The sequence below is a fragment of the Pleurodeles waltl genome, chromosome 5 (assembly GCF_031143425.1).
Source record: "Pleurodeles waltl isolate 20211129_DDA chromosome 5, aPleWal1.hap1.20221129, whole genome shotgun sequence".
In the NCBI taxonomy this organism is placed as follows: Eukaryota; Metazoa; Chordata; class Amphibia; order Caudata; family Salamandridae; genus Pleurodeles; species Pleurodeles waltl.
The window spans coordinates 1,452,077,031-1,452,100,739 of record NC_090444.1 but is presented as its reverse complement, the minus strand read 5'-3'; positions in this window follow the sequence as shown (position 1 = coordinate 1,452,100,739).

Sequence of the window (23,709 nt, the reverse complement as noted above, 5' to 3'; positions counted from 1 at the left end):
TTGTCCCCCTGCTGTGGATCTCCTGAGTGTGCTGCCTGGTCTTCTGTGGGCTCTCTGAGTTGCGGAGGGCCCCCTCAGACTCCTCCTCCTGGGTACAGTCCACCTGGTCCTTCCTGGTCCAGGGCAGCACCTTTTCTTGTTAACCGCAAGTTTTGTGTGTGCCAAGGTTTGTTGGCAGACTCCAGCTATGCAAACCAGACTACAACTCTCCATTTAGCTTGGGACATCACTTGCATCCTCCAGGAACCCAACTTCATCTTCTTGGGTGTAGTACTGACTGTTCTTCTTCACCGGTGGGTCTTCTTTTGCACATTCACCCGCGTTAGCAGGGGCTCCTGCTCTTCCTGAACTTTTTTGTGCTTCTTGGACTTGGTCCTCTTCTTCCACAGGTCTTCTTGTCCAGGAATCCACTGCTGGTGTCTTGCGGACTCTTCTGGTTCTTGCATAATTCTTCTTTTTGTTTCTGTGTGTGTTCTGGGAAAATTACTGTGATTTACTCCTGCTTTCATGGTCACTGGGGTGGGTTCTAGTACTTATCTTTGGGATTTTCTAGTACTTCCCGCTCCCCTCTACACACTACACTTGCCTAGGTGAGAGACAGACTTTTGCATTCCACTTTCCTAGAATGCGGTTTGGTCTCCCCCAGGCCCATTTCTAACTACTGTGATTTTCACTAATTGCTGTTTTTATGCCTATTTCTGCTTACTAGCGTATATAATTTGTGTTTTACTTACCTCCTGAGGGAGTATAGTCTCTATGGTATTTTTGGTATTTGTTCACAAAAATGAAGTACCTTTATTTTTGTAACACTGAGCATTCTCTTTCATGTGTGTGGGTACTGTGTGACTACAGTGGTATTGCATGAGCTTTGCGTGTCTCCTAGATAAGTCTTGGCTGCTCATCCACAGCTACCGCTAGAGAGCATGGCTTCTAGACACTGCCTACACAACACTAATAAGGGATAACTGGACTCGGTAGAAGGTGTACGTACCATAGGTACCCACTACACACCAGGCTCTTTTTCAGCACAAATATTGTTATACACTGCTTTGAACTGCTGTGCATCAAAGGGGCATTATACTGGTGGTACTTAGGGATCTCAGTACAAGCACCCATGAGTTATTGATGGAAAACCCTAGCTACTAAAATTGTCTGACTGTGCTTTACATAAAAAAATAACTCCTCTTGGAAGCAGGCTCTAGATTAGAGAAATATATTTTTTTTTCCTAAGAAGTAATGCACTACACACCACTTACCAAATGTGTGCAATGTAATAAAAATATAGGATTTTATACTAGAAGGGTTTAGCTAAAGCACAAAAACTATAATTCTAGTGAAAAAGCTTGGCTAAATATCACACATAGGCAGCCATTTTGTACACTAGCGTAGTGGAAGAAAGCAGCAGAAAGCTGTATTTAGTAAATAAGGGGACCTATGTATGAAGTATTGCATTTGCGATTAGCGAATAGAGATTTTTACTGAATTGCTTTTTGGAATTCACAAAATGCGATGTAACAATGTAATCATAAAATAATTTGCAATTACCAAATATTTGCAATCGCAAATAGCGATTACCAAATAGCACTTCGGTAAAATACTGAATCACTATTTGGTAATTGCAAATTGTGAGTTTTGCATTCTGGAGCAGCATGATGGCATCACGATCGGGACATAAGTCAGTGTATGCTGTTTCCAGAAGCCTGAGCCACAGGAGGAGGCAGACATAGGCCCTCATTCTGACCTTGGCGGTCGGCGGAGAGGCGGCGGTCGGACCGCGAACAGACCGGCGGTATTAAAAATGGCATTCTGACCGCGGCGGTCACCGCCGCGACCGACCGCCACTTCCCCACTCCGACAGCCACGGCGGTCATGACCGACGGGCTGGAGTCTGCGCACTCCGGTCCGGCGGTCGACCCAAGACGGCCAACGGTATCATGACCCTGCTTACCGCCGCGGTTTCTGGCGTTCGGGAACCGCCATGCGAACCATGGCGGTAGGCACTATCGGTGCCAGGGAATTCCTTCCCTGGCACTGATAGGGGTCTCCCCCACCCCCCACTGCCCCCGAGTCCTCCCCCCACACCCTCCACCCCCCTGCCACCCCCCAGAGGTGGTACGAACCCCCTCCCCACCCCCACCCCGACATGCACATACACGCACCCCGACATGCACACACCCCCAACATGCACATATACACACCCCCTACACACACACATACACAACGGGGACACATACCCGCACACATACATGCCGACATGCGCACCCGCCGAACTACACACATTGCCCATAGGCACAGCAGCACTCCCCGCCCGCATGCACGCACTCACACACCCCCTCTACACACTCCCACGCACACCCCCATGCACGCACACATCACACAACACCCCCCCGCCCCCTCCCCTCACGGACGATCAACTTACCTTGTGCGTTGGTCCTCCGGGAGGTGACAGGAGCCATGGGGAGGTGACCGCCAACAGAAGACCGCCACACAGAAATGTGGGACGTAATTCTATGGGCGGTGTTCTGCTGGCGTGGCGGTGGAGGTTGACCAGTCTCCACTTTCCCGCCGACCGCCAGTGTGGCTGCTGGCGGTTTTCCGGCGGAACGCTCCCAGCGGTCAGAATGCGCACAGCGGCATACCGCCGCGGTCGGCGGTCTTCACCGCGGCGGTAACTCGGCGGTCTTGCGAAAAGACCGCCAAGGTCAGAATGACCCCCATAGTTAGCACAGCACCAGGGAGGCACTCAGGAGTGTCAGCCAAGACCCAAAGACACCACGGACACCAAGAGGAGTGGCAAGGTGACAGGAGGAAGAAAGAGAAGGCTCAAGTTCAGTGAGAAGGAACTGGAGGTACTCACTGAAGAGGCGGTAAAGAGCCATGACAAGCTATTTGATAATAACTCACTCCATGTCTCGGAGAGTGAGAAGAGAAAATTGTGGAGTGATATTCAGGCAAAAATCAGCATGATGGGTGTTGCGCATCGCACAATTAAGGATATTCACAAGCGATGGTACGACTTAAGGGCACATGATAAGGAAAGGGTTGCAACAAGGCTGTAAGAGGCAAGGAGTACTGCTGGAGGACCATCCATCCAGACACCATCCACCCCCTTGGAGGACATGGTGGAGTCAAGGAGTCAACACTGCAATCAGAAGCAATAGTTGGTGTCACCGACATGGGTACCTCTGCCACACCAGACACCAGCAAAGGTAAGGATAATAATTATTTGAATCAGCATATGTGCATGAAAGAATCTCCCTTTGAGAAAAGCCATGTTATCATGCACTGTTAAATCTAGTCCATGCCACACATTCCATGCAACCCAACACTGCCTATGAAAGTGGTATTCCATACTCCTACGGTCAACCTAGAACAAAGATTGCAGCATTGTGCAAAACCATATAGACAGAAACATGACAATTAGAAACACTTTGTCAGGGAAACTGTTTGGTAAAAAAATTAACTTTGAACTGAGACATAAATAAGTACTTTCTAAGTGAAATACTGCTCATTGCTGTTGCAGATAGTCCTGCACCAGAGCAGTAGAAACAGAAACAAGGGGGAATGAGGAAAGCCAGCCACAGTCTGAGATTGACAATGTTGTGTCCATTACACCTGCACAACACAGACACAGGGCAACAGTGGAACCAATCTCTGAGTTTACTCAGGACTCCGAGGACTTGCCAGAAGACAGGCATACACCACCTTCTGATGATAGATGCACCACAGAAGTCAGTCCCCTTTCCAGCACCAGCACACTCCCTTTGGGAGACATAGAACAGATGTCAGACAGAGCTCAGAGGAAGGTGAGGGACCATTTCTGTTTGGTGGTCTGGAAGCATCAATGTTAATGTTGCAGTGCCTACAATGCAAGAAGATGAAATATATGCACATGCAGTTGGTATCTCTCAATCACAACATGTGCCAGCTGAATGTAACAATGCAGGAAGGACAGAAAGCAACAGCAGACAATCTTAGGGAGATGACAAATGCAATCAAGTAACTCTGCACAGTAATGCCCACTCTCACCAATTGATGGGTAGATTGGATGGGTTCAGCAGATCTGTCAATCACCTCACTAATGCAACTGCTTTGCTTTCACTTTGTGCTGCGGGAATGCAAGCTTAAATGGTACATTTCAGTGGGGACATTGCACGGGGATTGGTGCAAGTTACCAATGCATTGGAGAACATGCAGACAGTCCGGATCGCTGCAAACAGCCACCTGGGTGGTGGGGATAGTGAGGAGCTCTCTAGCCTCAGTAGTGTGACTGCCCCTGTGTTGGAGCATAGGCATTGCAATTGCAATTTCAGACACAGTACTGTCTCAGGAAAGTCAACAAGAGATGCCACTGAGCCCACTGATCCTTCTAGTGGAGTGCGTAGACGCAAAAAGTAATGGGGACATGTTCTAGGGCTTGTTGTTTTGTGACATTGCACCACTTATATAATGTTAATAGTATATCATTTGATTTCAGTTTAGATAGTCTTTTTCAACTACCTATGTTCTAGGCCCACGTATTTGACCTGAAGTTAAGGAGAATAAATGTGATACCTGTTTCAAAAAAAGAACAATATGTGGTGTTTTCTTTACTTACACCAAAAATAATTGCACACAATCTCTGCACTTCTTTGTCTACCTTCTTTTGCTCCAGGTTGATCTGCTGGATGAGGGGGTGGTAATGGGTCTGTGGGTTTTTGGGGTATGCCTCTTGCTGTTACGATGTTGCAATGCTGTGCAACATAGAACATGTAGCCACAATCTTGCAGCAGGCCAGAGGTCCTCTCAATGACACTCTGTGACATGCTAGGTGCTGCATTATAAGGCTGTTCACTTGGTGTGGCTGGACTGAGGTATGGTGTGAGCATTAAAGACCACACTACATATGCACTGTCTCCTACAATGACAGAAGTTAATATCAAGTGATTGTCATCCCTGACCTTACTAGTACACTATGCTACATTGTTCTGTAGATATCATTCTCCAAACTCGCCCCCAAGTAGCCATATGTACATTGTACTATGCCTGAAGATGTAGGAGTCACGTGTGCTACCAGGCAATCTGGCCACAAAATCTGTGATGATGTGTGAGGCTGTGCAGATGACCTATATGTTCATGGAATGGCTAATTTTCCTATTTTTGTAGATCTACTCATTGTCAAATGATGGACAGATTGTGACATGTGTCCCAGCAATGCAGCCAATGACATGTGGAAATTGGGCTACCTGGTAATATTGTGCGCTGCTAGTCCTGTCGTGTGCTTGGGAATGTGATGTGCTCATTAATTTTTTATAACATTTCCTTCAGGAATGCATGGAAGAAGTATGAGAGCGCACTCTGGGACACACCTCCAGCTGCTGCTACTACCCCTTGATAGCTTCCTTAGGCTAAGAGGTGCACCTGCACATGAGTGGGTATGGCATTGGTTCTGTGTGTGTGCTGCTGCAATTGTGTTTGTAAATCTTCTATTAGATCAAATATCGTGGCAGAATTCAACCTGTACTTCTCACAACTCTCCTCCACTGTTTTGTCAAACAAAGTAATGCACACTCTGAAAATGTGCTCCTGTCTCCTCCTCCCTCTCCTGAAACCTGTCAGGATCCACATCCTCCTCGCCATGATGTAGAGCGCAGCCATTCTTGAAAAGGGCTGATGCACTCTGGACCTCTTTATGTAGGTTGCACCAGATTACCACCTGATTTGAGTTGGTGATAAATTGCATATGCAATATCCCCATTTTGCGAACATTCGCAATTTGCAAATGGTTCATACATTTATTTTGTGATTACCTACTTTTGAGTCACCAAAAGGAGTTGCAATTTTAAGGAATCACTATTTTTGTGATTCCTTAAAAATGCACTGCAAATCCCTTTCTTACATTCAAAAAGGCTGTTTTACATTTACCAACAGTGGAATTTTTCGATTCAGACTGTTTGCAAATGCAAAATAGTTTGATACATCAAGCCCATGGTTTTGTGCAGCCTCCCCTGCTTCAGAAAATAGCAGCATGTAGTATGATGCCATTGTCCCTAATCTGCGCCATGGTGTACCGTATGTTACATGTGGCGCACACATGGTTGTGTTAGAAGGGGCGCAATAGGCCACAAGAAAAGTGGCAGTTTATTTAAGACATAAAGCGCCACTTTTCTTAAACCTGGGCCCAACTGTAGGAGTCTGGCTCTCCATATAGTGTACAAAATGATATGCACTGTGCAGACTGTCCAAGCAACCCCACATTGGCATTCAGAGGTAATAAATAGACCACCAAATGTGCTATTTTTAGTGGTAGCTTGGGTCAGCAGTAGGCTAATCTTGGAGATGTGCTAGGCATTTGCTGTACTCACAATATCAATAAATGTGTACACACACTCAAAAGAATAACTCGAGACCAATAAAAAAAAAAAACGTCTTATTTTTATAAATATTTCAGACGAAGATCATCCAAATCAGCTAAATAATTTTAAGTTATGATTTTTCAAAGTTTTGCGAAAGTAGTCTTTGTGTGTGTAGTTGCGCACCAAAGGAACCAATGGGAGAAAGCTTTAAAAATGCATATACAATCAGGCAATACTCTCACAAGTGTTACCTTCTGTTTTTAAGTCAAGGTCATCAAGATGTTCTGTGGGCCAGCCGGAGAAGTTTGGGTGGGTCTCAGACCAAGCAAGAGCAGCAGCTGAAATTCTTGGAGCGAGTGCAGAACGGAGAAGGGGACCTTTTGGAAACACACTACACAGGAGGACTTAAAGGTAAGTCTGGTGGGTCCCCTTGGTGTGTAGAGGTTACAAGGGGTTAGGAACCTCTAGAGCACTGCTGTTTTTCCAATGCAGGGGCCAGGGAGGCCAAGTGCAGTGCAGATAGGTCAGCCAAGGGTTGCGCATCCTAAGGTTCTTGGAGCGAAGTGCAGGTCACTTTGACAGTAGATTGCAGGTCAAGAGGGCCACCCTGGGGTGTGGTTCTTTGGTGTCCTGAAATCCCTTGACTGGAGCTTGTGTCTTGTCCTCAAAGAGTTCCGAATGAACTTTTCCTCCGGGTGCCCAACTTTGGGGGTCAGTATCTCAGGCTGTGGCACATCTCACCCACTGGAGGTCGCAAGTGCTACCAAATCTGGTACACTGGCAGGGTTTGGCTTCCCAATCCATCAGGTGAAATTTGATCTGGCTGCTTTGTCCAGATCATTGGTCAGTTGCCAGTCAGTGAATTGGACTTCACTGGTTCTTGCCTGCTGGGTGCAGGGAGTGATGCCTTTACTCTGGATGGAGGTTCTCTGCACCTTTTAGGATGTTGGATGTCCTCTGGGGTTTCTTAGAGTCCTTCCAATATCCATTTAACCCCTCAGTGGTGATCGTCAAGTCCTGGATGCAGCAGGCAGGGTTTGGCTCCTTTTTCTTCTTGCAGTAGGATTTCTGTTCTCGAGCCTTGGGTCTTCTTTCTTACTGGTCTTCTTGTGTCCATCAAATCTAATGTGCAGGTCTAGGGAGTCTCACTAAATACTGCATTTAGTGGGCATTTAGGTGAGTATCTGGTAGTGGCCAATGGTCAACTTACTTTAGGGTGGCTACACCCACTATGTGACCACTTCCTGTGAGAAGAGGTCATATTCCTAACTCTAAGAGGCTATTTTCCTGAAACCCAAGATGGAGGGAAATAAAATGGAGTGGTCACCTCGTCTGCCACATCTGGGGGTGGTGTAGGCTGGGGGTGCTCAGTGCTCCTACCCTGGCTGAGTTTTCCTGCTTTATTTCCTGCTCAAGGTGGGTTAAAAGCCATTGAGCAGCCATCTTCTGATAGCAGCAGAGTCAGAGGTCAGATATAAAAGGTGGTAAAGCCTGGATGCCTGCTTGGGGGAGGAAGTGTAACACCTCCATCCAGGATAGGCTTTGCATTTTGGATCCTGAGAGAAGAGGCTTTCACCTTAGGAGTCCCAATTTGTTTCTGGTGGTGGCAGGCTGGTAAACAGCAGTCAGAAACCATGCCAAGGTTGGTAGGTTTTGCAGGGGGCACTTCTAAGGTGCTCTCTGGGTACATGTTATAATAAATCCAACACTGGCATTAGTGTGGGTTTATTATTCTGAGCTGTTTGATACCAAACAACCCAGTCTTCAGAGAGGCCATCATGTAGCTGGGAACTTGTAATGACCAGTGTCCTGCACGTGTCTAAAGGTTTTGAAAAGATACAGTAGAGGCATATTTGCTCTTGCAAACCTATGCCCTCACATTCATTATAGTGCACCCTGCCTCAGGGCTGTAAGGCCTGCTAGAGGAGTCACTTACCTATAGTACATGCATTGTTAGTGCCACTCTTGGTGAGTGCTATGTCGAGTTTGCAATTTTTAAATACACCTTGTCATGCACTTGCAATGGCAATCTGCATGAGGCCGGTTTTGGGGCCTCTCAGAGTGGCACAATTGGTGCTGCAGCTCTGGGGTCCATCTTCAGTACCCATGCCCTACGTACGAGGGGCACCCGTTACTAGGGACTTACAAGGGTGGCTGAAGTGCCAATTCATAGTACAGTTTTGAGGAAAGGGATCTGACCCTAGGAACCTTTGGCTAATATCTTCATAGGGACAGTTTGCCATGCAGTATCTCGAGGCCAGTATACATAATGACCCAGTACTTAATGCACTGGCACAGACAAGTATCTGCAACTGGTCCACAAATATTTTAAACTGCACACCTGCAACAGCGCCAGCATGATGATTGGGCAACTAGCACTCTATTTTGAAAGCTGTTCAGTTTTTTGGTTCTTACATCTATGACTACTATCTAGGTATGCATCTGTATTTGGACACTGTCTTCAACCCATCCTGTTCAAGGCTTCTCTTACAGTATCAGCATTCACCCCATCATATAAAGCAAGACAACTAGGCCAGTAGCTTCAGTGTCCCAGTATACCCCAGCAGTGAATCCTCAAACTATGCTACTCAGGCCCTGTATGTATTTAAATATGTATGTATTTATGTATATGAGTATGTATATGGTATGTATGTAGTTCACACCTAACTGAAAGGCAGTGGAGAACTGTACAGAATCAAAGGCACAACAAACTGTGATACAAGATTAGTAGGTTTTTGTACTGTTACTAGATTATAAAGTGATGTTATTTAAAGATGGCGTGCCCATAATATGCCTTCACTATCCCTAGGTCAGTATCTGCAATTCTTCAGCATGTTAGTATCTTTTATCAGGCCAGTGTCCACAACTGCAACCAATGTCCTTTTGCTTTGTGGTCCTGTCCATGCATGCGATGATGGGACTCCTTTGGTTTCTCCTGTGTAGCACAATAGTGTGCAACCTGCCTGCACTCGAAGACCATTTGAGATAATCTACATATGTCTCTTTTGTCCTTCCCCTTTTACCCGTGTTTTTTGTTACTCCTTTCTTGCCTGTCTTGTCTTCAATATTTTGCTCTCTTCAATATTCTTTTTCCACTTGAATCCTTAGAAATAGTTTTTCTCAATCCCTTTTCTCTCTCGCTCATTTCCCTCTTTTGCTTCACACCTCACTTCCCCTCCTATTTCCTATTTCATCTTTTCTATTCTATATTCCTTTTTCATACTTTCCTGTTGCTCTATCTACTTTTCTTCCACCCCTTTTTCTTTTAACTCTTTTGCAGTTCTGTTTCTCTGTAATTATATTTATTCTTCACTGCGTTTCAACATATCTTTGGTTTCCCTTCCCCTCTCTTTCTTTCCCTCCCCTTTCCTTCCCTCTCTTGGCTTTGTTCCTTTCCTTTACCTCTGTATTTCTCTTATATTGAAACCACATACTTCTTCCATATTCACCTGCCTTTTTGCACAAATGCTTGTCTGCACCTGTTGTGTGAGAAGGAAGCAGCAGGATTTCACATGCCCCTCCGCGTGCGCGTGCTGTCCCTTTCCATGTCCCTCTTGCTCCCTTTGCTCACCCATAACTCAGAGGCCCATAGTTAGACTTTGTTTGCGCCAGATTTGCCACATTTGTTTTCACGCAAATTCAGCGCAAACTTAACTCCATATTTATACTTTCGCGCTAGACCCGTCCAGCATCAAAGTTATGGAGTTTGAGTCATTTTCTGTACGTGAAAACCTACATTGCGCTAATGACATGCAAGGTAGGTGTTCCCGTGCAAAAAATTACTCTAAGGTATGAGTGCCTTATTTATCCTCTGGTGTCAAAATGACATGCAGGACGAGGCGGGCCTTAAAACAAGGCGCCCAGCCGGATTTGCGCAGTTGTTTAACGCCTGGATCAGGGCAGGCATTTAATGACCTGTCGGCTCATTTCCATGGTGGGAGACCATGGAGGCAGTCCACAGGTGCCCTTCCCTGCACCCAGGGACACCCCCTGCCACCCTAGCCCACTGCTGAAGGTCACCCATGGATGGGGGACCCATCCGTGGTGAGTGCAGGTAAGAATATATTTTTTTTTTAAGTGGCTTGGGGGCCTAACTTGGGCCCCCCTACATGCCACTGTGCCTAATGGCCATGCCCAGGGGACCAAAGTCCCCTGGGCATGGCCATTGGGCAGGGGGGCATGACTCCTGTCTTTGCTAAGACAGGAGTCATTTCCATGGGGGTTGTGCATCACAAAATGGCGCAAGTCAGGTTAGAGACAATATTTTTTACTCTAATCTGACTTGCACCATTCTTTGGCGCACAACCCCCAGTCTTACCTTCACCTCCGGTGCCCGGTTACCATCATTTACTTGGACGCAAACCAGGCGACAGAGCCAGCTACCGTCATTCCATTAATAAGGCGCCTGGCTGGCACGTTGGATTGGCGTTAGCTGGCGGTAAACTTTTAGATGCACATCTGCCCTGGAGATGATTTGCATCAAAAAGTATAAATATGGGCCACAATCTCCAGCTATGGAAGAGGCCATCCTCCGGGGCTGCAATGCTGATGGTTTGAAAGTGCACTAGGTTAAAGGCATGCAGATACGTAAGAGTGTGCTGTTTACATATTGGGTCTAGGCTGTTGGAGCACCCACTCGACTCTGTGTCAAGGCAGCCATCACCCTTGAAAGCAGCTGCCACAGTCTTTAGCTTACCGTAAAATATCGCACTATCGCAGTGACCCAAAAAGAGGCCATCTAGCCCTAATAGTATTGGCAGTGGCTGCTGTACGGTATGTACTAAGGGAAATGCACAGGTATGAAACAGCAAAGCTGCTAAGAAGCCATATTCCATAGATGGAAACTTCGTTCCTGACCTTTCGTTTAACAGCATCTTCAGCGTCAGCCCATGCTGACTATTTTAAAGGTAGACTACATGTGACAGAATGTAACTTCTGCGGATTACAATGCCATGACTGTCAGAAACTAGCCCACGGACATTGGGCATCAATAAAAGAACCTGAAATATGGCAGGGCATCTCATCGGCTCTTCTTCACCACACCAATTGATGGGTTTGCAGCACCCTCCTCTCATGACATTAGTGTGGTCTGATTCTATAACTTTTCGTTAAATTGTTGAGGCATATTGTCACATCTCGAACTGGGCATTAGAATGTATTTCAATCTGAAACTCTGCTCATGGAAGTCATAAGTATTTCCTGCGGATATACATTATTTTTTACCAAGTAGAGACCGGGATTAATGCACATCCATATATACTAATAAAAGAAGAAATAAAATTTAAATTAATACATAATGATTTAGCTTGACAAAATCACACTTGAAAAATTCTGCGCTAACAATAGTACAGACAAAAACGGAGACAAACGAGGAGACCTTTGCCGTTTGGTTCTCTGGAGATTAGCAGTTTATTTTTAACGGTAAAATGACCATTAATAACCACTAATCAATTGTTACACATTTAATCAATATGAATAAAACAAATATTTGTTTTCCATTGCTTTGCGCAATGTAGGAACAGATGTTCGTGATCAAAATAGATGTTGAAAGGATATCTTTCAGTACAGCAACCTTAGAATAATATATACTTCGACTTACCGGTTAAACAAAGTAATTTCAAGATGCTCTGAGCTCGTGGGAATTTCAACTACAATTACCACTGTCATTAACCCGTAAAACAACATATTGTACCTCTACTTTGGTTCACAATTGTCTTATTTCTTCATGAAAATAAACCACTAGGTTTAACAAACATTTGAGAAAGATGCATAATTATTGTGCTCACTATCTAGTTCTTTGCTTTCCTAAGCAGATTTTGTATACCATAAACAATCGCAAAAGTTAATGCATTTTTTTTAAAGTGCAACATAATATCTTTCTTTCTATAAAATTCGCTATAAAAGTAAAACAAAATAAAACCACATTCCATATGCATACATTTATTGAGAAAAATATAAAAACCGTAAAAGTCAATAAAATTACAATAAAATCACCAAGACAGACTGTTAGCAACAATCATCACCTCAACTCATCCAACTAATACTACATAAACCTATTGCTAAAAACTGGGGAACAGAGCTCCCAGACGGGGATCATAAAAGCTAAAACCAATGTCCTCATTTAACCCCCACCCTGGCTAGATAATGCCAGAAAAACACAACAAATGAAGCAGGCGATGCACAGTTAATAGAGACAGAAACAGAAAACAAATACACATCCTGTCTTTTCCTGATCTTCCATACTGCCAGCAGAAAGCGCAAAATAGCATAGACCAGGCTCTGTCTGCCATCAATCTTCAATATTAGGAGAGCAATTTGGCTTTCCCTCACAACTAAGAGCCAGCACATAAGAATAATTCACCTTTTCCGACTCTTAATGTAGGCCAGATAGAAAAAACAGGGCCTGCCCTTCTGTCTCCCTGGCCGCCCCACACAATTTTCGGCAGTCCTAGCAGAACTTGATTTACTAACCCAAGTACTGGTAAAGGCTGCAATCGATAAACAGCTGCATCTAAATTGAAGATATGTTAGAAATTGGGTTTTTGGTTGGCAGTCAGGTTACCCCCTGTCCAAGCAAGGACCCTTACTCTAGTCAGGGTAAAAGAGAATCACCCTCAGCTGATCCCCGCTCACCCCCTTGGTAGCTTGGCACGAGCAGGCATGCTTAACTTCAGAGTGCTAGGTGTAAAGTATTTCTACCAACACACACAGTAACTTAAAGAAAACACTACAAAATGTCACAACACAGGTTTAGCAAAATAGAACATATTTATCTAAACAAAACAAGACCAAAACGACAAAAATCCACCATACACAAGTCAAGGTTATTAATTAAAATGTAAAAAGAGTCTTCATGTTCTTTTAAACACAACGCTAACACTGTTAGCGTGCAAATGTACCTGGGTTGCGTCCAAAATAACCCCGCAGGGGCGAGTGTGCGTCGAAAGAAGCCTGCAATGCATCGATATCACTCACAAGCGCTACCATGCATCATTTCTATTCGGTCAGGTCGGCGTGCATCACTTCTTCTCTCCGCAGGAGAGCGATGCATCGATCCGAACAAGCACTCTCCGGTCTGTGCAGGCTTTGCATCGTTTTTACATGCCCAGAGATGTTTGCATCGGAAATCCTGCCTCACAGTGATCCAAAAACCATGCAGTGTGGGTTGCGATCTCACCAGCCTCCATCAGCGATGCTGTGCATCGTTTCTCCAGCTGTGTGCGTCGATTTCCCAGCTGTGCTGCAGGTGAAGTGTCGATTTCAGAAGTGAAGCCGGCGGTGTGTTGTTTTTGCGGAGGTTGTGTCAAAATATTCCCCGCACGGCGGTCTGTGCTTGGACTTGGTCTGCCAGCTTCTCCTTTCATGGCCCCATGAACTGGAAAGGGCACCACTTGGCAGGGCAGGAGTCTCAGCAAAGGCTCCAGGTGCTGGCAGAGAGAAGTCTTTGCTGTCCCTGAGACTTCAACAACAGGAGGCAAGTTCAGTTTCAAGCCATTGGAGAGTTCTTCACAGGAAGGAAGGCACACAAAATCCAGTCTTTCTCCTCTTGCACAGGCAGAAGCAGCAAATGCAGGATAGCTCCACAAAGCACAGGCAGGGTAGCTCTTCTTCCTCAGCTCTTCTGCAGGCAGAGGTTCCTGTTGGTTTCCAGAAATGATCTAAAGTCTGTGGTTTTGAATGCCCTTCTTATACCCATTTTGCCCTTTGAAGTAGGCTTACTTCAAAGAAAAGTTTATTTTGTTTGTGAAATCCTGCATTGCCAGGCCAAGCCCCAGACACACACTAGGGGGTTGGAGACTGCATTGTGTGAGGGCAGGCACAGCCCTTTCAGGTGTGAGTGAGCACTCTTTCCCTCCCTCCTAGCACAGATGGCTCCTCAGGATATGCCGGCTACACCCCAGCTCCCTTTGTGTCACTGTCTAGAGAGAGGTACAACCAGCCAACTGTCAAACTGACCCAGACAGGGAATACACAAAGAGGAAGAGTCACACAATGGTTTAAGCAAGAAAATGCTCACTTTCTAAAAGTGGCATTTTCAAACACACAATCTTAAAATCAACTTTACTAAAATATGTATTTTTAAATTGTGAGCGCAGAGACCCCAAACTCCACATGTCTATCTGCTCCCAAAGGGAATCTATGCTTTAATCATACATAAAGGCAGCCCCATGTTAACCTATTAGAGGAATAGGCCTTGCAACAGTGAAAACCAAAATTGGCAGTGTTTCACTCTTAGGACATATAAAACACATTATTATGTCCTACTGTAAACATACACTGCACCATGCCCATTGGGCTACGTAGGGCCTATCTTAGGGGTGCCTTACATGTGAGAAAAGGGAAGCTTTAGGCCTGGCAAGTGGACTGATTGGCAGTTTAAAACTGCACACACAGACACTGCAGTGGCAGGTCTGAGTCATGTTTACAGAGCTACTAATGTGGATGTCACAACCAGTGCTGCAGGCACACTAGTAGCATTTCATTTACAGGCCCTGGGCACCTGAAGTGCATTGTACTAGGGACTTACCAGTAAATCAAATATGCCAATCATGGATAAACCAACTACATACCCATTTTGTAAAGGAGAACTTGTACTTTAGCACTGGGCAGCAGTGGTAAAGTGCCCAGAGTAACAAAAACAGCAAAATCAGAGTCCAGCACACATCAACAACCTGGGAAACAGAGGCAGAAAGTTAGGGGAGACCACGCCAAGGATGAAAAATTGAACACAATGCAATTTCATGGCAAGAGGGGGCTCAATTGTATCTACAAATATCTCTAATTTGAAGACCTCCTTAAAATGAAGGAAAGAGTTGGTCAAATATCCATACACTGGAAAAACAATCATTTGGTCCATTGTGTGCTGCCAATACAACTGTTTTTGTGCTAATTTACCAATGAAAGGAGCTGCCTCTGGTTTCTCCCACAGTGCACCACATCCCAATTCCTTTAATGATTCTTTAACAAGTATTAGCCAAAGGATATTTCCAGCACCGGAGATATCTATCACCTCCTTGTGCCCCCTCAATATGAATGTAACTCAGGAGAGGCCCAGACTCTTCTCCTATAGAGGATTGGCCGATTTCCCACCTCCATCGTAATAGGCTTAAGGCCCAGATCTAATCTGAGCAGAAGTAAGGGTGTACTCATTGGAAGGCCTAACAACAGGCAAACAAAATGGTTCTCGGTTTCTAATAGTTTAGTCATGTCTTCATACCCCCACAACTCAGCCCTGTAAAGGGTCGCCCAGAGTGCCGGTAATTTATAAATTAGCAAAGCAGGTGAGAAAAGGAACTTTGATGTGCCCTTATGAGCACCCTGTGCATTGCACCAGTTTTAGCCTCTGATTTTCTATGTAGCACATCCAATTTAGATTTTCAGTAAGGGTCAGTCCCAAATAGTCAAATACATGAACACGATCCAGGGAAACACCAGCGAGCTTGGTGTTTGGCCTGCTAGAGTGAGCCGGGTTTACTATCATACATTTTGTTTTAGTTACATTTATTTCTAAGCCCCTCTGTTCACAAAAGCTCTCAAAACGATTAAAAATACTTTGTAACCCCAAAGGAGTTTTTGAAATCTAAAGGGTGTCACCCCAAACAGTAGTGCTGGGATGTTAAGGTTAGCTAACCTGGGAACATCCCCATCACAATTATTGAGCTATGCCACCAAATCATTGACATAAATTGAGAAAAAGGTAGGGGCAAGAACACAGCCCTGGCTTACTGTCAGTCACACAAAGAAGGGTTCCAACAGCTCACCTCACGATTCACAGCGCACATGGGTGAAGTTGTTACAATGAAGTCTGCTTAGGATAGCCAGCAGATCCTCAGGGACCCTCATCTTTGCCATAGTATGCCTTAACATTGGGCAAAGTAATAAATCAAATGTAGAACGCAGATCAACACCCCCTAATATCACGCTTTTACAGTATAGAACTAAATAATTTTGAGAACAATCAATTAAACTTATTGGCTTACAGTTGCGGGTATCTGCGGTGGAACCCTTTTTGAAAATGGGAATGATCTCTGCCCCTGCCCATGAAGCAGGGGTGGGGGCTCCTGCCTTGATATTATTGAATATGACCGTAAAATAAGGTCTCAAACATCCAGTTCACTTAAGAAGATGTCCCCAGGGACTTTATCCAACCATGGAGCTTCACTAGATGCAATTTTAACAATCGCAGCTCTAATCTCCTCCTCTGATATTGGGATGCTGGTGTTGTCATTACCAAAAAACAGTTCTCCCTTCCAAAAAAGTATGATCCAACCTATATTGCTGAAGGGGAATTGAACCCTCATTCAATGAGTAGAGGACAGAAACATGGAACACCCAAAATGCTGCAGGAACATTATCCCTCAGGAGGGCAAACACCATCCTTACTGCCTGTCAAGGTCAGATTCCAAAACCTGCACTGGTCGCCCTTGCTAATTGTATCCAACATTTCCTCAGACTTAGCAGTTTCCCAATCTCTTTTGGTGACTGAAAGGATCTTTTTATTCAGAGCCTTCTGAACTTTGATATCTCCCCTTCCTAGTTTTTAATTGCAAATATCAGTGCTGACTCTTCCTCCATGCATACTCTGTTAAACCAGGTGCAGCGAGCCCTACTGCCAGGGGAACCACTAGCAGCCACAAAGAAATAACCCTTGAGGCTGACAAAAAGGTTGTTGTGAATGGAATTAATTTTCTCCCAATTCACCCCCTGACTAGAGCACCCCCCACACCACTAAGAATCTCCCCTGTACCATCAGCGACCAAAGTAAATTTCCCCCAACTAATTCTGCGAATCAGCCACGTGCACCCACCTAACTGCCCATGTTACTGGGTAATTGTAACCCATGATCATGCTGGTCATCTGCACTAACCACCCTAACCAGAATGGGAAGATCCACTTCAAAAACCAAATCATCATTATCGCTGTCACCACCTTCAAATATGCTGGTGTACCACACTCAATTCAAGACAACCTATCGCGACTGGAGGCGGAACTAGCAGACCTTGAGCGTTCCTATAGGGAGGCGGGAGCAGAGTCTGAGGCGGTTTATAAGGACTAAATTGGGTGAAAATAGCGATGTAGCCCAAGGTGAAGTCATCCACCTGATAAATATGTGAAGGTGGGGATTTATGGTGAGAGCAAGCAGCTGAGTGAAATGCTGGTGGCCCTCGTCCTGTTTGCTGTGAAGGCAGTGTGATGATGACCATTGGTGACAAGTAGGGGAAGTTGATTAATGCGACGGAACAGGTGGCAGATTGGTTCTGTGTTTACTATATTGACCTCTATACTTCATGGATTGACTATGACGAGCAGGCCGTGACAGACTACCTATCCCATATTGCTTTGCAGTGGTTGACAGTAGCACACAGGAAGCACCTTATAGGCTGCTCTGCCCCTCGGAGGTTGTTGCAGTGCTAAAGGACATGTCAATCAGGAAGGCATCAGGAACAGATGGGCTGATGGTGGCCTTTTACAAGGTCTATCAGGGTATGCTTGTCCCTCAGTAGGTTACACTGTTTGAGGAAATAGTGAAGGATAACTCATGCCCCCTCCAATATGGGAAGCGCTATTGGTCACCTTGGTTAAGCCGGTCAAGCCAGCTGCCTGCAGCTCATCCTATCAACCCCTGTCTTTACTGAATACTGATACTACAATCTTTGTCAAAATTCTTGCGAACCGCTGACGCCTCTTTCATCCAAATAGTGTTGATCCCAAGCAGCCGGACTTCATCCAGGGTCAATATCTTGCATACAATCTTAGGACTTTCTTTGGATCAACTTTTCACATTGACCCTGACAAAAGCCATTGTTTTTTGGGATGCGAAAAAAGCATTCGACTCAGTTGAATAAAGCTTTATGTTTTCTGTGTTGCATCGTGTGGGGATGGGGGTGTATTCCTGCACCTGGTTCAGGTGCTCTATACTGCACCAATGGCTCACATACAAGTCAATGGAATAGTGCAAGACCCCACTGCCATTACAAGGGTTAGACACCAGAGTTTTCTCCTGTTGCTACTCCTGGATGTGCTTCCTGTGGAGCCATTGGCTTGTGTGGTACGACAGTACCATGCTCGGTGAGGTGTGCTCTTCCAGCATCACAACCTAATTTTGTTCCCCTATGGAGATGGCATGCTTTTGTGTGTCTAGGATCTGGAACACAACCTCTCACTGGTACTTAAGAAGGTGGTCTTATTCAGTGCCAATCAGGTCTGTGCATTAACTGGGACAAACACCTCATTTTCCCCCTCACCCCAGCCACAACACTGGTGAAGATGGAGTACTTACTCCAGTGGTCGACAGACTAAGTGAGGTACCTAGGCATGCAGCTCCGTATGGACCCAGAGGTGGTGATCTTGGAGAACTATGGTAGAGTAGTACAGCATTGAACTGAGGCTGTTGACTTTTGAATTTGTCAACCTCTATCACGTTGTGGTCATGCTGCCATCATGGATATGATGGTGCCACCCCATTTTTTGTTCCTCATCACTAATATATCTATTTTGTTACCTGGTTCGTTTTCTCATACTTTGCTAGCTCTTTTGGTGCATCTGTCATGGGCTGGAAAACAACCACGTGTGTGATGGGACACACTCACTCTTTCTTATGAGATGGGTGTGCTGAATGCCCCAGATATGAAGGCTTACTACAGGGCTACACAATGCACGTTTGTGCATTATTTGGCTGCCTCACCTTTGGCTGAAGCGGGATGCTGCCTACCTGCTGTCCTTACCCCGGACTTTATTTCGCAGATGCCCTTGTTGTTATTGCACTGTAGATCTTCTTGGCACCACTCAAAGTATGTTGAAGAAGTTTGCTGATTCACCAGCTGGGCCCCTGCTCTATTCCTCTAAGATACAATTGGAGTGGTGTATGTGATTCCTTCTGGGACAGTAGAGAGCTGTGCTGGGTGCGCTGCTCAGGCTTGGTATAAGCCGCAAGGGCTGTTTTTTTCAAGCGATCTCTTTCATATTTGGGAAAAAGGAAAGTGATCAGTTTGACATGCTTACTGTGCTTGCGCGGTTCCACTATTATAGGGCTGGTCACATGATACAGGACCTACTGGGTGACTTACTGGCACAGCCGAAGGAGATGCACACTGTAACTCACCTGCTACAAGTGATGTCCATGTAGTGCATGGTCACCAAACTATACTCATGCAGACAGGAGTCCTGGTGGCCTGGTGTCACAAAAGCTGTGCTGGACTGGTGGGAAGACTTGGATGTAGTAATTACCGACAAGCAATGGGCTCAATTCTGCTCTGTGGGAAGGACTGTCTCCTTAAATTGTTGGCATCAGCTGATACACTTCAAATATTTGAACCAAGTCAAAGCTTAGTTATTGGCTTAGTTATTTCGATTTGGCCTGCATGATAATTCCTGCTGCTCATGCTGTTTTGCTGCGACGCTGGGTTTGTGTATGTGGCCTGGCTCTGCAGTGGCGTACATCATTTTGTGTTCGAAGTGGTGGCAACTCTGCATGGGATTACAGGCAAAGCTATTGCGTTTTCCCCCCTATTGATGTTGCTGGGCTATAATCAGGCTGTCCCGAGTCCCTGCCAGCATCTTGTTGCTCCTAGGCATTCATTTGCGCTGCTTCATATAGCATTATGCTGGATGAAGGGCCTGCTCCCAAGTATACAGGATTAGCATACTGACATGATCTTCTGTAATACCAACTCCGATGATTATCATGATCTCATGCCAATCCATAGTTGCTTGAGAGATATTTGGGGTCCCTACCAGGCACTTCTTGCATGCACTGGACATGGAGGGGTTGTACCCTACCCATTGCAATGTGTAGTGGGAGCAATGTGCCTGATAGTGTGGCATGTTTGATATTCTGGTGTGCGGTGCTACCTTGGGTACAGGAATGGCTTGCTGTTTGCATCACTACGTGGTGCTGATGACATGGTGAATATCTGCCTGGGTTTTTCAGTGTTGGGGGCCGAGGTGGTTGCCGTGCTCTATCAAACTACTACTGATTTTCTACCTCATGCTGCTTCTTATGCAGCCTGCACTGCTTTGAGTCATAATGTGCACATTACAAACTTGCCTTCTTTGTTCTTCTGAAATATGTCTCGCTGTTAATGCCTTGCTGTTTTTAACTGTCTAGTTGTTATAAAATGAAAATAAAGATTTTTTAAAAGTCTGCATTCATTCATCATAGAAGAAGGTAAAGGTGTGCAGCCTAGTGCATGCATTCGAATTGCCGCTGTTCGGAACAAATGATTTACACAATGAGTTGTTGTGAAGGCTATAAAATGTTCTAGCTTATAAGAAGAGTGATTATCGTATCTATCAACTCATTCTTTTCAAATATTTTGAAGGGTCCTTTCAACAACAACTAATCATATCTTGTCCCATAACACTTTAGCACTACCTGTGCACTTCGACTTATTTCTTTCCCCCTATGCGCCTTTACCTATTTTGTGCCACATAACTTTTAGGGCCTCATTTACTAGAAAGTGGTGCAGTGCTGTGCCAAGCTTGCAGCGTCATGCTGCATCACTTCAGAAACGCAGGGATATGCCATATTCAAGACAGTCTAGTCAGGCGCACCCCTGTGTTTTACGTAGCACTGGCTCTAAATTTAGCTGCCTACTGCCAACTCAGGCACCATAGTGCAAGGGTGCCTGTGTTGCAGGGAATGCAAGGCATCTCTTCCTGCACATAAACAATCGTTCATGACATTTTGCTCTTTCTATGTGTGCTGCATTATGCAGCACACATAGAGAAAGCAAAACTGAGGAGAAATAACAGTATTTCTCCTTGTTGCACTATGCTTAGACCACCCTTGGGGTGGTGTTAGTTTTTGACACTGCCTCAGGTTTGCGATTTCTTGTAAATCTGGGGCAGTGTCAAAATACGGTGGGTGTTGCCATAAAACACCCACAGCAACACCATTGCTCATTCCTTTCACTCTTAGTGATGCGTGAGAGGATCTCTATTTACAAGGCGACATTAATCCAGAAAAAGTGGCTTACCGTCACCTTGTAAATATGACGCATGGTATTGTGCCATCAGAGGGTTGGCAAAAGTGACAATCCGGTGACGCAAGGGCATCTTAGATGAGGCCCTCAGTGTCCACTTCCAATCAATACTTGATCAGACAGATTTATGTTAATCTTTCTGAACGTTCTGGTGAATAAAGGACTCAACTCATGTTTTAGCGTCATGAAGACCTGTATGTGCCCCAGTTGGCCCCTTATAAATCTGGTCTAAAGATGTCCCACCATATCTGCCTCGGCTATACAGTTGGTTCCTTCTGACCCAAAGAATGTCTGTCTGATATTGATAATCACACTAGAGCCAGGATATGTTATTTCTTGATCCATTTAGCTATTCAAACAGCGCCACAAGACAGCACATCATGATACATATGACTATTAATTTCCTAGAAAGAAAGAAGACTCAAAAGAAATGGCCAGTCAAAAAATTAATAGGCGGACTGACAGGAAGTCGATATTGATTGTTTTTTTTCTGAAATCCATTTAAAAAGTATTGTTCTCAGTTTACTTGGCAAGTGACTTTAAATCATCATGTGCATGTGAGCAAACAATTGATTGTCTTTCCTTTCTAATATTTAGAGGCATCACACAACAGAACACTTTTTTCCAGACTATGTAAGACCCTTGCTGTATGTTTACGTTTCCTGTGAGGTATGGCTGGTTTGGGCTTGCTCAGCTTGATTTGAGTGATGTATGCTGTCATCACTACAGGAGTAAAGAAGCTTGCTTCTTTAGTGTTGTTGGCGTTGAACTATAGATAAAAGTTCACTTCCTTTCAGCATTGAGGACAATTCTGAATCTCTGATTAGAAGACTGAAATGTTAGCATCGTTTTCGAAGATAATGAAGTGGCTGAAGACCAATAATGACTGGTACTGACCTTCTTCTTTAAAATTCTCATGGTTTTCTTTCTCTTACCCGATGTTTAAATTAGAAAATTTTGGACTCATTGGGTGGAACATTTTAATATCAGTTTAGATTTCTATGCAGGAACCACGGCCAAGCTCCAGAAAAGACTGCAATGCCTCATCCTGGGCATCCCCCGCCACAGCCACATCACAGCCCACCTGAGAGACCTGCATTGGCTCCCCGTCAACAAGAGAATCACGTTCAAACTCCCCACCCATGCTCACAAGGCACTGCACAACACCGGACCAGAATACCTCAACAGACGGCTCTCCCCCTACACCCCGACCCAACAGCTTCGATCCACTGACCTTGCCCTCATCACCGTCCCATGCATTCACAGAACGACTGCCAGTGGCAGACTGTTCTCCCACCCCGCCACCAAGATGTGGAACACTCTTCCCACCCACCTGCGACAGACAGAGGACCTACTTACCTTCAGGAGACACCTCAAGACTTCTCTCCACATGGCTTGATCAGTAGTAGCCCCACCATCAGCGCCTTGAAACCCTCACAGGTAAGTAGTACACTCTACAAATGCATTGATTGATTGATTGATCTTCTTCCTCAGCCATACCAATCAAAGTCCATGTCCCTTGTTGTCACACAGGCCTATAGCATTTAACTCAAGTGAAAGGGTAGTTAATTACCATGGTAATCATGAGCAATGGGCTGTTATGCTGTAGTAGAAGCACAAACATTCTCTGCTTATATTTATAAACACTTTTCGTTCTTCGTAACCTGCTAAACCTGCCTAGCACAATTACATTATAAGGATAAAAGTGCAAGTGGCAGTAATCAATATTATGCACTGTATATTTTCACATATTAACTCTGTAGCTCACTTATTAACAAGGCCAATCATGGACCAAATTATGCAGGGGCGGTTATTCCTCTGGGGTGTAAGAGCATTGCCCCCCAACGGAGGCGCCAGAGGCATTATTCAATAAAGTCTTGTTCAAGGATTTCTGGGCCCGTGGCTTCTCCGTGTGTGTTAGGTGGTGTGTCCTGAGGGGCCAGGGCGGTGTAATGCTGCAGGAATGGCCAATCTGAATGTGAGCAGCAAGGTGAAGTCCAAAGCGCATGTCGGGTTGGACAAGTCTCTGTGGCCAACCAGACATGCACTCAGGTCTCAAACCAGCGGTCACTCTGTTTAGGAGTCGAGGGAACACAGCACTGGTCTCTAGTCTCTTTGTGAGATCTGGTTTTACCTGTACAAACCAATCCATGCTTTGCTCTCATGCAGGTTTAAGTATGAAAGCAAAGCATGGATGGTTTAGGCAGACGAGCCTGTCCCTGAATCATTAAAGACATAACCAATCACTGTGCTTTATTTTTTTGGTCATGTTTCTTTAATGTTGGCGTGATGGCACTGTTCACCACCTGCACAGCGCCAGTGACGGCATAGTGCACGTGGAGAGAGGAGACAACAGTCACCATCTCACAAGTCCTATGCCCACACTCTAG